Below are 12,632 nucleotides of genomic sequence, written 5' to 3' on the forward strand. Positions count from 1 at the left end.
AAAATCACTGCGTTTTTGTCTTTCAAGCTTCTAGTCATGAAATCTATGCAGCCTACTCAAACACTTTTTATAGCTACTGTTTACATGCCTCCTGGGCCGTGTACAGCGTTCCTCACTGAGTTCCTGGAATTCCTATCGAACCTTGTAGTCATGGCAGATAATATTCACATTTTTGGTGACTTTAATAGTCACATGGAAAAGTCCACAGACCCACTCCAAAAGGCTTTCGGAGCCATCATCAAGTCAGTGGGTTTTGTCCAACATGTTTCCAGACCTAGTCATTGCCACAGTCATACCCTGGATCTAGTTTTGTCCCGTGGAATAAATATTGTGGATCTAAATGTTTTTCCTTATAATCCTGGACAAACGGACCACCATCGTATTACATTTGCAATCACAACAAATAATCTGCTTCGACCCCAACCAAGGATCATCAAAAGCTGTGCTTTGGCAAAGTGGGTGGGGATATATCCTGCATGGTTGGCCCTGTCCTGAGGTATCGTCAGACGGGGCCACAGTGTCCCCCGACCCATCCCTGTCTCAGTCTCTAGTATCTATGCTGCAGTAGTCTATGTGCCGGGGGGTCAGTCTGTTATATCTGGTGTAATTCTCTTGTCTTATCTGGTGTCCTGTGTGCATTTAAGTATACTCCCTCTAATTCTCTCGCTCTCTCTCTCCCTCCCGGAGGACCTGAGCCCTAGTATCTTGCCTCAGGACTACCTGATCCGATGATTCTTGGCTGTCCCCAGTCCACCTAGTCGTGCTGCTGCTCCAGTTTCAACTGTTCTGCCGGCGGCTAGGGAACCCTGACCTGTTCACTGGACGTGTTAACTTGTCCCGGACCTGATGTTTTTGACTCTCTCTCTCTCTCTCTCTCTCTACCGCACCTGCTGTTTTGACCTCTGAATGCTTGGCTATGAAAAGCCAAGTGACATTTACTCCTGAGGTACTGAGCTGTTGCACCCTCTACAACCACTGATTATTATTTGACCCTGCTAGTCATCTATGAACGTTTGAACATCTTGAAGAACAATCTGGGCTTAAATGGCCATGTACTCTTATAATCTCCACCCGGCACAGCCAGAAGAGGACTGGCCACCCCTCAGAGCCTGGTTCCTTTCTTCTTATGTTCCTGCCTTTCTAGGGTGTTTTTCCTAGCCAACATGGTTCTACATCTGCATTGCTTGCTGTTTGGGGTTTTATATATTTTTCTTCGCATATCTTTTTAAAACTTCTAAATACTAAATAAATCTTCCTAACTAAATAAATCTTCCTAAACTTCTAAATACTCTCCTGCAACCAGCCCCACCCAATGTGGCGTGGATCTGTTTTTTTCCCGAAAGTATTTCTATTTACTTTGGATCTGGAATCCCTCAACTGAAGCTAGACAGCTAACTACCTACCAGATATCAGTCAGCAAACCACTGATAGCAGTCATCAGCTAACCTTCAGCTCGAAAAGCTCTCGCCAGTCCGTACAACGTGACTCAAACCAGAGCATAACGGGCCTATTATTTTTCTCTCCATATCCCTGGATTCCTACCGCAAACTCTGAACATTTTCATCTGGATCTTCGCAACTAGCTAACCACAATCCCGGGTGACTACTCCTGGCTAGGGTTTCCATCCCGGAGCAAGCACCAATTAGCCTGAAGCTAACCTGGCTAGGACTCCTGGGCTACCACCGAAGCCCACTCCTGGGCTACAATATCCGGACCCCCTTGCCCCTGCCGGTACGGCGCACGGAACCCCGCCAATCCTCTACGACTGGAATACCGACATAATCTGCCCGAGGATTCCAACAGGCCCATCAGGCGCGACGTCCGTTGAAGGCCCATTCTGCTAACCGCGTGGCTACAAGTCTCTGCTAGGTAAAGCCCCGCCTTAGCACGCGCTCCAGCAGGTATATCTCACTGGTCACCCCCAAAGCCAATTCCTCCTTTGGTCGCCTTTCCTTCCAGTTCTCTGCTGCCAATGACTGGAACAAACTGCAAAAATCACTGAAGCTGGAGACTCATATCTCCCTCACTAACTTTAAGCACCAGCTGTCAGAGCAGCTCACAGATCACTGCACCTGTACATAGCCCATCTGTAAACAGCCCATCTATCTACCTCATCCCCTTACTGTATTTATTTTATTTATCTTGCTCCTTTGCACCCCAGTATCTCTACTTGCACATTCATCTTATGCACATCTACCATTCCGGTGTTTAATTGCTATATTATAAATAAAGGTGAAATAAAAAACTTAAATACAAATTTAACAGGCTATTTGTTGGCCATTGAATAAACATCTAGTGAAATGCTATGGTTACTGGGGCCATTCCAAAACAGAACCTGATGATGTTCTTAAGTTCTCAAGATATTGGAGAGGACATCAGCAGTATAGAATCGCACCATGTAGAGATACACTGTACATTTATATGCTATCTCTACTCTCGCCCCTTTACCCTCTCCACCCACTTTATCCAAATATAAAGCTATAGGTCAATGCTCCTGTCATGGCATGGAGCGAGAATGATTGACAGCTGACAGGACAGCCAGATAACACCCTGGTTATAAAGTTGACCCCAGATTTAACCTTTTAGCCCAAGTCCTGTCGTCACCACACCCCCTCTCTCCGTCAGACCGAACACCCAATCCAAACACATTTACTCAGCGCCCTGAGGAAACTGGCTCTCCCCCTAGCCCACCTATTAGTAGACAGTTGTGCACCCTGTGGAGATGACCCTTGACCCCTCAGAGGCTATAGATAACCTCAGTGCAATGTCATTAAACAGACACTCACTCCTTGTCAGCGCAGTATTGTGGCATATATGTAATACATCTAGGGTACGTGATAAAACTGATGTATGTAAAAGGTATGGTGGTGAGTGACCCACCGGCCATCACTACTATCCAAATTACATATACTGTATATACAAAAGTATGTGGACACCCCTTCAAATTAGTGGATTCGGCTATTTCAGCCACACCCATTGCTGGCAGGTGTATAGAATTGAGAAATCTCCATAGACAAACATTGGCATTAGAATGGCCTTACTGAAGAGCTCAGTGACTTTCAACGTGGCACATTCATAGGATGCCACCTTTCCAACAAGTCAGTTCGTCAAATTTCTGCCCTGCTAAAGCTGCCCCGGTCAACTGTAAGTGCTGTTATTGTGAATTGGAAACGTCTAGGAGCAACAACGACTCAGCCGCGAAATGGTAGGCCACACAAGCTCACAGAACACTACCGCCGAGTGCTGAAGCGCGTAGCGAGTAAAAATCATCTGCCCTCGGTTGCAACATACAATGACATTCTAGACGATTATGTGCTTCCAACTTTGTGGAAGGCCCTTTCCTGTTTCAGCATGACAATGCCCCCGTGCACAAAGGGAGGTCCATACAGAAATGGTTTGTCAGGATCACTGTGGAAGAACTAGACGGGCCTGCACAGAGCCCTGATCTCAACCCTATTGAACACCCTTGGGATGAATTGGAACGCAGACTGCGAACCAGGACTAATCGCCCAACATCACTAACATCAGCAAGTCCCTGCAGCAATGTTCCAACATCTAGTGGAAAGCCATCCCAGAAGAGTGGAGGCAGTTATAGCAGCAAAGGGGGGACCAACTCCATATTAATGCCCATGATTGACGAGTATCCACATACTTTTGGTCATGTAGTGTATATACAGAGAGAGAGAGAGAGAATACTTTATTTATCCCACAAGGAGCTGTGTAAGCAGTGTGATTGAGTTACAGACATGTCCTACATATATCAAAAACTTGTAAAAACATAATTCTTATGAACATGACTTTGACTTATAATAATTAGGTAATGGTTTGATTTAAAATGTAGGTTTAGATGAATAGTTAAAGCGTCATTATGTCTGAGATTCTAGCTGATATATGGTTGTATTTGACCAGACACAGGAGGAGAACAGCGGGTTGTGACATTCATTCCCACCCTCCTCTTTGTGTAATGGAGGGATTTTCTTTCCCAACGTCTCCTGCTGGAACCCTATTTCCGGATCATGTCGTTCATTTACTTAGAGAGAGAGAGAGGGAGAGGTTGGAAAGGGAGTGTGGAGATGTGGCACTAGTGAGAGAGAGTTGCAGGAGAGCTGGATCAAGTCCCTAACAAGCCCGAGCAACAGACTTGACCAAAATAGCCCAGTCAAGCATTTGCTTCTGGGTAACATGAATGTAAGTATGATGATGGGTGTAATGACACTGGAGGAGATTTGGCATGTCAAATAAACTGTTGTTAATGCTGTCTTTCTTTGTGTCTGTCTGTCTTTATGTTTGAGTGTGGGGCTGTCATCTTATTGGCTCTTAACCAACCATGCTATTTTGTTAGTTTTTTCAAGTTGTTCGTAACTTGTTTTGTACATAATGTTCCTGCTACCGTCTCTTATGACCGAAAAGAGCTTCTGGACATCAGAACTGGGATTACTCACCTCAAATTGGACGAGGAGTTCTTCTTCACTGAGTCGGACGCGAGGGATATACTACGGACACCCGACCAGGCCCAGATCCCCGTGATTCGCTGGAAAAGGAAACGTAGGTTTCGCGGAAAGAGATCAGGATGCCTTGTGAGGATCAGGAGATGAGTGGCTAATCTGCCCTTGCCTTCCATTCTGCTAGCTAACGTTCAATCGCTGGAAAATAAATGGGACGAACTGAAAACACGTATATCCTACCAACGGACATTAAAAACTGTAATATCTTATGTTTCACCAAGTCGTAGCTGAATGATGACATTTACATTTAAGTCATTTAGCAGACGCTCTTATCCAGAGCGACTTACAAATTGGTGCATTCACCTTATGATATCCAGTGGAACAACCACTTTACAATAGTGCATCTAAATCTATTAGGGGGGGGGGGGGTTAGAAGGATTACTTTGACATTAAGAACATACAGCTGGCGGGTTATACACTCTATCAGCAGGACAGAACAGCCGCCTCTGGTAAGACACGGGGCGGGGACCTATGCATATTTGTAAACAATAGCTGGTGCACGATATCTAAGGAAGTCTCAAGGTTTTGCTCGCCTGAGGTAGAGTATCTCATGATAAGCTATAGACCACACTATCTACCTAGAGAGTTTTCATCTGTATTTTTCGTAGCTGTCTACATACCACCACTGACCCGAGGCTGGCACAAAAAAAACGCACTCAATGAGCTGTATTCCGCCATGAGCAAACAGGAAAACGCTCATCCAGAGGCGGCGCTCCTAGTGGCCGGGGACTTTAATGCAGGGAAACTTGAATCAGTTTTACCCAATTTCTATCAGCATGTTAAATGTGCAACCAGAGGGAAAACAATTGCTTACAAGCAAAAATTAAAGCAGGAAGCACCAGTGACTTGGTCTATAAAAAAGTGGTCAGATGAAGCAGATGCTAAACTACAGGACTGTTTTGTTAGCACAGACTGGAATATGTTCCGGTATTCTTCCGATGGCATTGAGGAGTACACCGCATCAGTCACTGGCTTTATCAATAAGTGTATTGAGGAAGTCGTCCCCACAGCGACTGTACGTACATACCAACCAGAAGCCATGGATTACAGGCAACATTCGCACTGAGCTAAAGGGTAGAGCTGCCACATTCAAGGAAGCGGGACTCTAACCCGGAAGCTTATAAGAAATCTTGCTATGCCCTCCGACGAACCATTAAACAGGCAAAGCGTCAATACAGGACTAAGATCAAATCGTACTACACTGGATCCGACGCTCATCAGATGTGGCAGGGCTTGCAAACTATTACACACTACAAAGGGAAGCACAGCCGAGAGCTGCCCAGAGACACGAGCCTACCAGACGAGCTAAATAACTTCTATGCTCGCTTTGAGGCAAGTAACACTGAAACATGCATGAGAGCATCAGCTGTTCCGGACGACTGTGTGATCATGCTCTTCGCAGCCGATGTGAGTAAGACCTTTAAACAGGTCAACATTCACAAGGCCGCTGGGCCAGATGGATTACCAGGACGTGTCCTCCAAGCAAACAGTGACCAACTGGCAAGTGTCTTCATTGACATTTTCAACCTCTCCCTGGCCGAGTCTGTAACACCAACATGTTTTAGCAGACCACCATAGTCCCTGTGCCCAAGAATACTAAGGTAGCCTGCCTAAATGACTACCGACTCATAGCACTCACGTCTGTAGCCATGAAAGGCTTTGAAAGGCTGGACATTGCTCACATCAACACCATTATCCCAGAAACCCTAGACCCACTCCAATTTGCATACCGCACCAACAGATCCACAGATGATGCAATCTCTTGCACTCCACACTGCCCTTTCCCACCTGGGCAAAAGGAACACCTATGTGAGAATAATATTCATTGACTACAGTTCAGCGTTCAACACCATAGTGCCCTCAAAGCTCATCACTAAGCTAAGAACCCTGGGACTAAACACCTCCTTCTGCAACTGGATCCTGGACTTCCTGATGGGCCGCCCCCAGGTGGTAAGGGTAGGTAACAACATATCCGCCTCGCTGATCCTCAACACGGGGGCACCTTAGGGGTGCGTGCTCAGTCCCCTACTGTACTCCCTGCTCACTCATGACTGCATGGCCAGGCACGACTCCAACACCATCATTAAGTTTGCTGATGACACAACAGTGGTAGGCCTGATCACCAACAATGATGAGACAGCCTATAGGGAGAAGGTCAGAGACCTGACAGTGTGGTGCAAGGACAACAACCTCTCCATCAACGTGATCATGACAAAGGAGATGATTGGGGACTACAGGAAAAGGAGGGCCGAGCACGCCCCCATTTTCCTCGACGGGGCTGTAGCGGAGCAGGTTGAGAGCTTCGAGTTCCTTGGTGTCCACATCACCAACAAACTATCATGGTCCAAACACACCAAGACAGTAGCGAAGAGGGCACAACAAAACCTATTCCCCCTCAGGAGACTGAAAAGATTTGGCAGATCCTCAAAAGGTTTTACAGTTGCACCATCAAGAGCATCCTGACGGGTTTTATCACTGCCTGGTATGGCAACTGCTCGGCCTCCAACCGCAAGGCACTACAGAGGTTAGTGCGTACGGCCCAGTACATCACCGGGGCCAAGCTTCCTGCCATCCAGGACCTCTATACCAGGCCGTGTCAAAGGAAGGCCCTAAAAATTGTCAAAGAATCTAGCCACCCTAGTCATAGTCTGTTCTCTTCACTACCGCACAGCAAGCGGTACCAGACTATTTGCATTGCTCCCCCCCCCCCCGCCCACAACGGTGCTGCTACTCTGTTATTATCTATGCATAGCCACTTTAATAACTCTACCTACATGTACATAATTACCTCAATTACCTCGAGACCTGTGCCCCCGCACATTGACACATTGACTCTGTACCGGTAACCCCTGTATATAACCCCACTATTGTTATTTACTGCTGCTCTTTAATCATTTATTATTCTTATCTCTTGCTTTTTTAAAATATTTTCTTAAAACTGCATTATTGGATAAGGGCTTGTAAGTAAGCATTTCACTGTTGTATTCGGCGCATGTGACTAATACAATTTCATTTGATTTGATTTGTCCTTGGGTTCCAATAGGCTTCCTGTTGTTGGCCCATCCTCACCAGAACAAGAACAGTCAAAGAACAAACACACCAACAGGCCTATATTGTCAGAGGCAGGAACATTACAGCAGAGGAGCCACTTACTATGTGACCTATAGAATAGGCTCTTCCAGGTCGCAGTGACACTCTCAAGTTGAGGTAACGAGGTAACGGTGAGAAACGAAGAACAGGAAGTGTACTTCTCCTGTGGGGTTTTAGAAGCAAATGTAATAACTATTATTGGAACATGCTGTGTTGTACCAGCTGCATCCATAATGTCATTGACTTTAGATCTGTCTGTGAATCAAGCAGCTTATGTTCCATAAATCACATAACTCATGGTCATACCACCTTCACTCTAACTCTATGGAGTGACTGGTGGTTATGTCAGTTGACTTTAATCAAGTATATTCTGTTCTGTTAACAGAATGTTCTGTAACACTTTGTTTTAGTGTTCAATTTTTCTGAAATGGCCTAAAATATTTATTTAAGCTATTGGAAGAAAACACTACATTAGATTAGCCCTACACTTTATTAAAGTGTAGTCATTTAGCAGACACTCTTATCCAGAGCAATTATAATTAAGCGCCTTGCTCAAGAGCACATCAACACATTTTTCACCTACTCGTCCCAGGGATTTGAACAAGCAACCTTTCGGTTACTGGGCCAACGCGCTTAACCGTTAGGCTACCTGCCTCCCCACACTGCCTGGCACAGTCATATCTCATTGGGTCAAACTTGAAAGGTTTGACTAGTATCCTGAATTACACTCCTCTTCTTGCACAGTTTGAATACTGTACAGTATGCATATTCCACAAGGTCGTATGTATGTACTATCATGACATCACCAGTCCAAAGGGTCACACAAAAGTCAACATCAATTGATGGCTAACGACATCATGGAGTCTTCCATGACGCATTTTCCACCCAACGGCCTTCCTACAGGTCAATCCCAGTAAATGACGCAGAAAGTGAGTTAAGTCATTACTCTTAAGTGAGTTAAGTCATTACTGATTTACTTAGACTAGTCATTACTAGTGTTGCGTCTCGATTGCTTGTACTGGAGACCCATGTAATCTCCTGTACTGTCTATCCTCTTATTGTTTAGGCTGCAGCATCAGCCCCCTAACTCCCTAAGACATGTTTAAACAACTTCCTGAGGCAGGGTTTCCCAAACTCGGTCCTGGGGCCCCCCTGAATGCATGGTTTGTTTTTTGCCCTAGCACTACACAGCTGATTGGGAAACCCTATCCTAAGGTATAGGATGTAATTAATGTATTTGTGTGTGTGTGTGTGTGCGTATGCGTGTGTGCACATGCTCTATTTTGTCAGCAAAATGTCAATCCATCTTTGCAGAGTTATTCCATATGATCTCTCCAAATACACAGGGCTTGGAAAACCATCTGGTTGGCTGTTGTCAAACATACCACTACCAACAGTACCATGGGACCACCATTTGTTAAGAATCCTAGAGAATGTGGGAGAAGGAGGTGTACCACTGTACTATAGTACCCAGTCCCACAGTGTCCCTCCCCCACCCTTTTGGCTCTATCCCTCACCCACAGTGTCTGCAGATACAGTATAAAGGGTCTGGAAAGTCATAAAACATAAAGTAATGGAGCTTCCGCCATATTGCTTCCACCTTACAGATCTGCAAACATGGTAGAGTTAGGGCCTAAAAGGGAAGTGGTAGGAAGTGAATTGGGAGCGGCTGTAGACAGAGTTAGAGCTAGTTTGGCACCCGTGCCCAGCACTGTGGGCCAAGGCTCATGTTGCGTGCTAACTGGCTCCCTCCCCCATCCTCACACGCTATCCCGCTCTGCAATTATACGCTGCTGCTCCCACCCAAACATGCAAGAATAGGTCTCCTCAGTCAACAGACAGACCATTTCATTCTGTCCTCAAACCATGACATCATGACCGTTTGGCTAAGCCTGAGGATTCAGGCTTAATTTAACTTAGTCAGGAAAGCTAGTGACTGTGTCACACGACATACACCACAATGTGATGGGGTGAACAGTGATATTCTACAATGTTGAGAGAGATACTAACACACATCTTAAACATTGCACTAATAGAGAACACTATTATCTTTGGCCAATACACTAATGTGAACTTTTCAGGTTGGAATGCCCAAACACAACAGTTGAAGAATTTTTCAACACCTGTGTGTGTGTGTGTGTGTGTGTGTGTGTGAGAGAGACAGACAGACAGACAGAAGTGATGGCAGCAGCAGCACCTCAGCCTGGCCCTTATAACAAAGAACTATGGGTCTCTCTCTCCCTGCAGCTCTCTCTCTCTCTCTCTCTCTCTCCCTGCTGCTCTCTCTCTCTCTCTCTCTCTCTCTCTCTCTCTCTCTCTCGCTCCCACACACTCATAAAAAACCACACAGAGTGGCAAGCCAGGCCAAGAGAGGAGAAATGGAGAGAAAAGAGCCTATTTAGACCAACCCTCTCATGTCTTCCAACTGACCTGTTCAATGGGTCAATCCTACAACACTCCCCTCCTCCCCCGTCTTCCCCACCAACTTGAATAATCTCCAACACCAGGGGTATAGGGTTAGAGAGAAGTCACTTATCAGACCCCAAGTCCTTGTAATGGAGGGGTTTCAGGCCTGTGGGGATAGTTGAGGGGTTTCAGGCCTGTGGAGATAGTGGAGGGGTTTCAGGCCTGTGGGGATAGGGGAGGGGTTTGAGGCCTGTGGGGATAGTGGAGGGGTTTGAGGCCTGTGGGGATAGTGGAGGGGTTTGAGGCCTGTGGGGATAGTGGAGGGGTTTGAGGCCTGTGGGGATAGTGGAGGGGTTTGAGGCCTGTGGGGATAGTGGAGGGGTTTGAGGCCTGTGGAGATAGGGGAGGGGTTTGAGGCCTGTGGGGATAGTGGAGGGGTTTGAGGCCTGTGGGGATAGTGGAGGGGTTTGAGGCCTGTGGGGATAGTGGAGGGGTTTGAGGCCTGTGGGGATAGTGGAGGGGTTTGAGGCCTGTGGAGATAGGGGAGGGGTTTGAGGCCTGTGGGGATAGTGGAGGGGTTTGAGGCCTGTGGAGATAGGGGAGGGGTTTCAGGCCTGTGGGGATAGGGGAGGGGTTTCAGGCCTGTGGGGATAGGGGAGGGGTGTCAGGCCTGTGGGGATAGTGGAGGGGTTTCAGGCCTGTGGGGATAGGGGAGGGGTTTCAGGCCTGTGGGGATAGTGGAGGGGTTTCAGGCCTGTGGGGATAGGGGAGGGGTTTCAGGCCTGTGGGGATAGTGGAGGGGTTTCAGGCCTGTGGGGATAGTGGAGGGGTTTCAGGCCTGTGGAGATAGGGGAGGGGTTTCAGGCCTGTGGGGATAGGGGAGGGGTTTCAGGCCTGTGGGGATAGGGGAGGGGTTTCAGGCCTGTGGGGATAGTGGAGGGGTTTCAGGCCTGTGGGGATAGTGGAGGGGTTTCAGGCCTGTGGAGATAAGGGAGGGGTTTCAGGCCTGTGGAGATAAGGGAGGGGTTTCAGGCCTGTGGAGATAAGGGAGGGGTTTGAGGCCTGTGGAGATAAGGGAGGGGTTTGAGGCCTGTGGGGATAGTGGAGGGGTTTCAGGCCTGTGGGGATAGGGGAGGGGTTTCAGGCCTGTGGGGATAGGGGAGGGGTTTCAGGCCTGTGGGGATAGTGGAGGGGTTTCAGGTCTGTGGGGATAGGGGAGGGGTTTCAGGTCTGTGGGGATAGTGGAGGGGTGTCAGGCCTGTGGGGATAGTGGAGGGGTTTCAGGCCTGTGGTGATAGTGGAGGGGTTTCAGGCCTGTGGGGATAGTTGAGGGGTTTCAGGCCTGTGGGGATAGTGGAGGGGTGTCAGGCCTGTGGGGATAGTGGAGGGGTTTCAGGCCTGTGGGGATAGTGGAGGGGTTTCAGGCCTGTGGGGATAGTTGAGGGGTTTCAGGCCTGTGGGGATAGTGGAGGGGTTTCAGGCCTGTGGGGATAGTGGAAGGGTTTGAGGCCTGTGGGGATAGGGGAGGGGTTTCAGGCCTGTGGGGATAGTGGAGGGGTTTCAGGCCTGTGGGGATAGTGGAGGGGTTTCAGGCCTGTGGGGATAGTGGAGGGGTTTCAGGCCTGTGGGGATAGGGGAGGGGTTTCAGTCCTGTGGGGATAGTGGAAGGGTTTCAGGCCTGTGGGGATAGTGGAGGGGTATGAGGCCTGTGGGGATAGTGGAGGGGTTTGAGGCCTGTGGGGATAGGGGAGGGGTTTCAGGCCTGTGGGGATAGTGGAGGGGTTTCAGGCCTGTGGGGATAGTGGAGGGGTTTCAGGCCTGTGGGGATAGGGGAGGGGTTTCAGGCCTGTAGGGATAGGGGAGGGGTTTCAGGCCTGTGGGGATGGGGGGGGGGTTGTTTCAGAGTGTGTGAAATGGCAAAGAGAGGGGTCAGAGGTGAAGGTCACTCACAACACAGGGGGGATAATAAATCCTGTAACCGTGGCGACAATGGTCGCTCTCCCCTTGACAATGGTGCCATTGTGAAGGGAAACTGCAGAGTGTATGGTGGAGCTAAAGCCCTAATTGGAGTTATAGAGGGGTGATGGCTGCTGTGTTGCAAAGAGATAATCATGCTTTATCCTGGCTGCTAGTTCTCCCAGTCAAAATGTGTGTGTGTGTGTGTGTGTGTGTGTGTGTGTGTGTGTGTGTGTGTGTGTGTGTGTGTGTGTGTGTGTGTGTGTGTGTGTGTGTGTGTGTGTGTGTTGTGTGTGTGTGTGTGTGCGCGCGCGCGCACGTCAAGCATGAGTGTGTGTAAGAAAGAACAAACAAAAAGGCCAGCGATGACCTCAAATCAGATCATCTGTCCTGTCAAGCAGACACTCAGCTGGTACATGTTACAGTGTTGAAATACCATGACTGTCTCAGTGTCACCTCTGGTAGTTAGAATATGGTCCTCTGGACTGGAGTGACAAGTGATGAGTAGATAAGGTGGTATGTGGGGAGACAGACAAATACAGACAGGCAGACAGACAAATACAAACAGGCAGACAGACAAATACAGACAGACAAATACAGACAGACAGACAGACAGACAGACAGACAAATGCAGACAGACAAACAGACAGACAGGAAGGAGAGTTTTTGAGTGGA

The sequence above is a fragment of the Salmo trutta genome, chromosome 21, assembly GCF_901001165.1.
Source record: "Salmo trutta chromosome 21, fSalTru1.1, whole genome shotgun sequence".
Classification (NCBI taxonomy): domain Eukaryota; kingdom Metazoa; phylum Chordata; class Actinopteri; order Salmoniformes; family Salmonidae; genus Salmo; species Salmo trutta.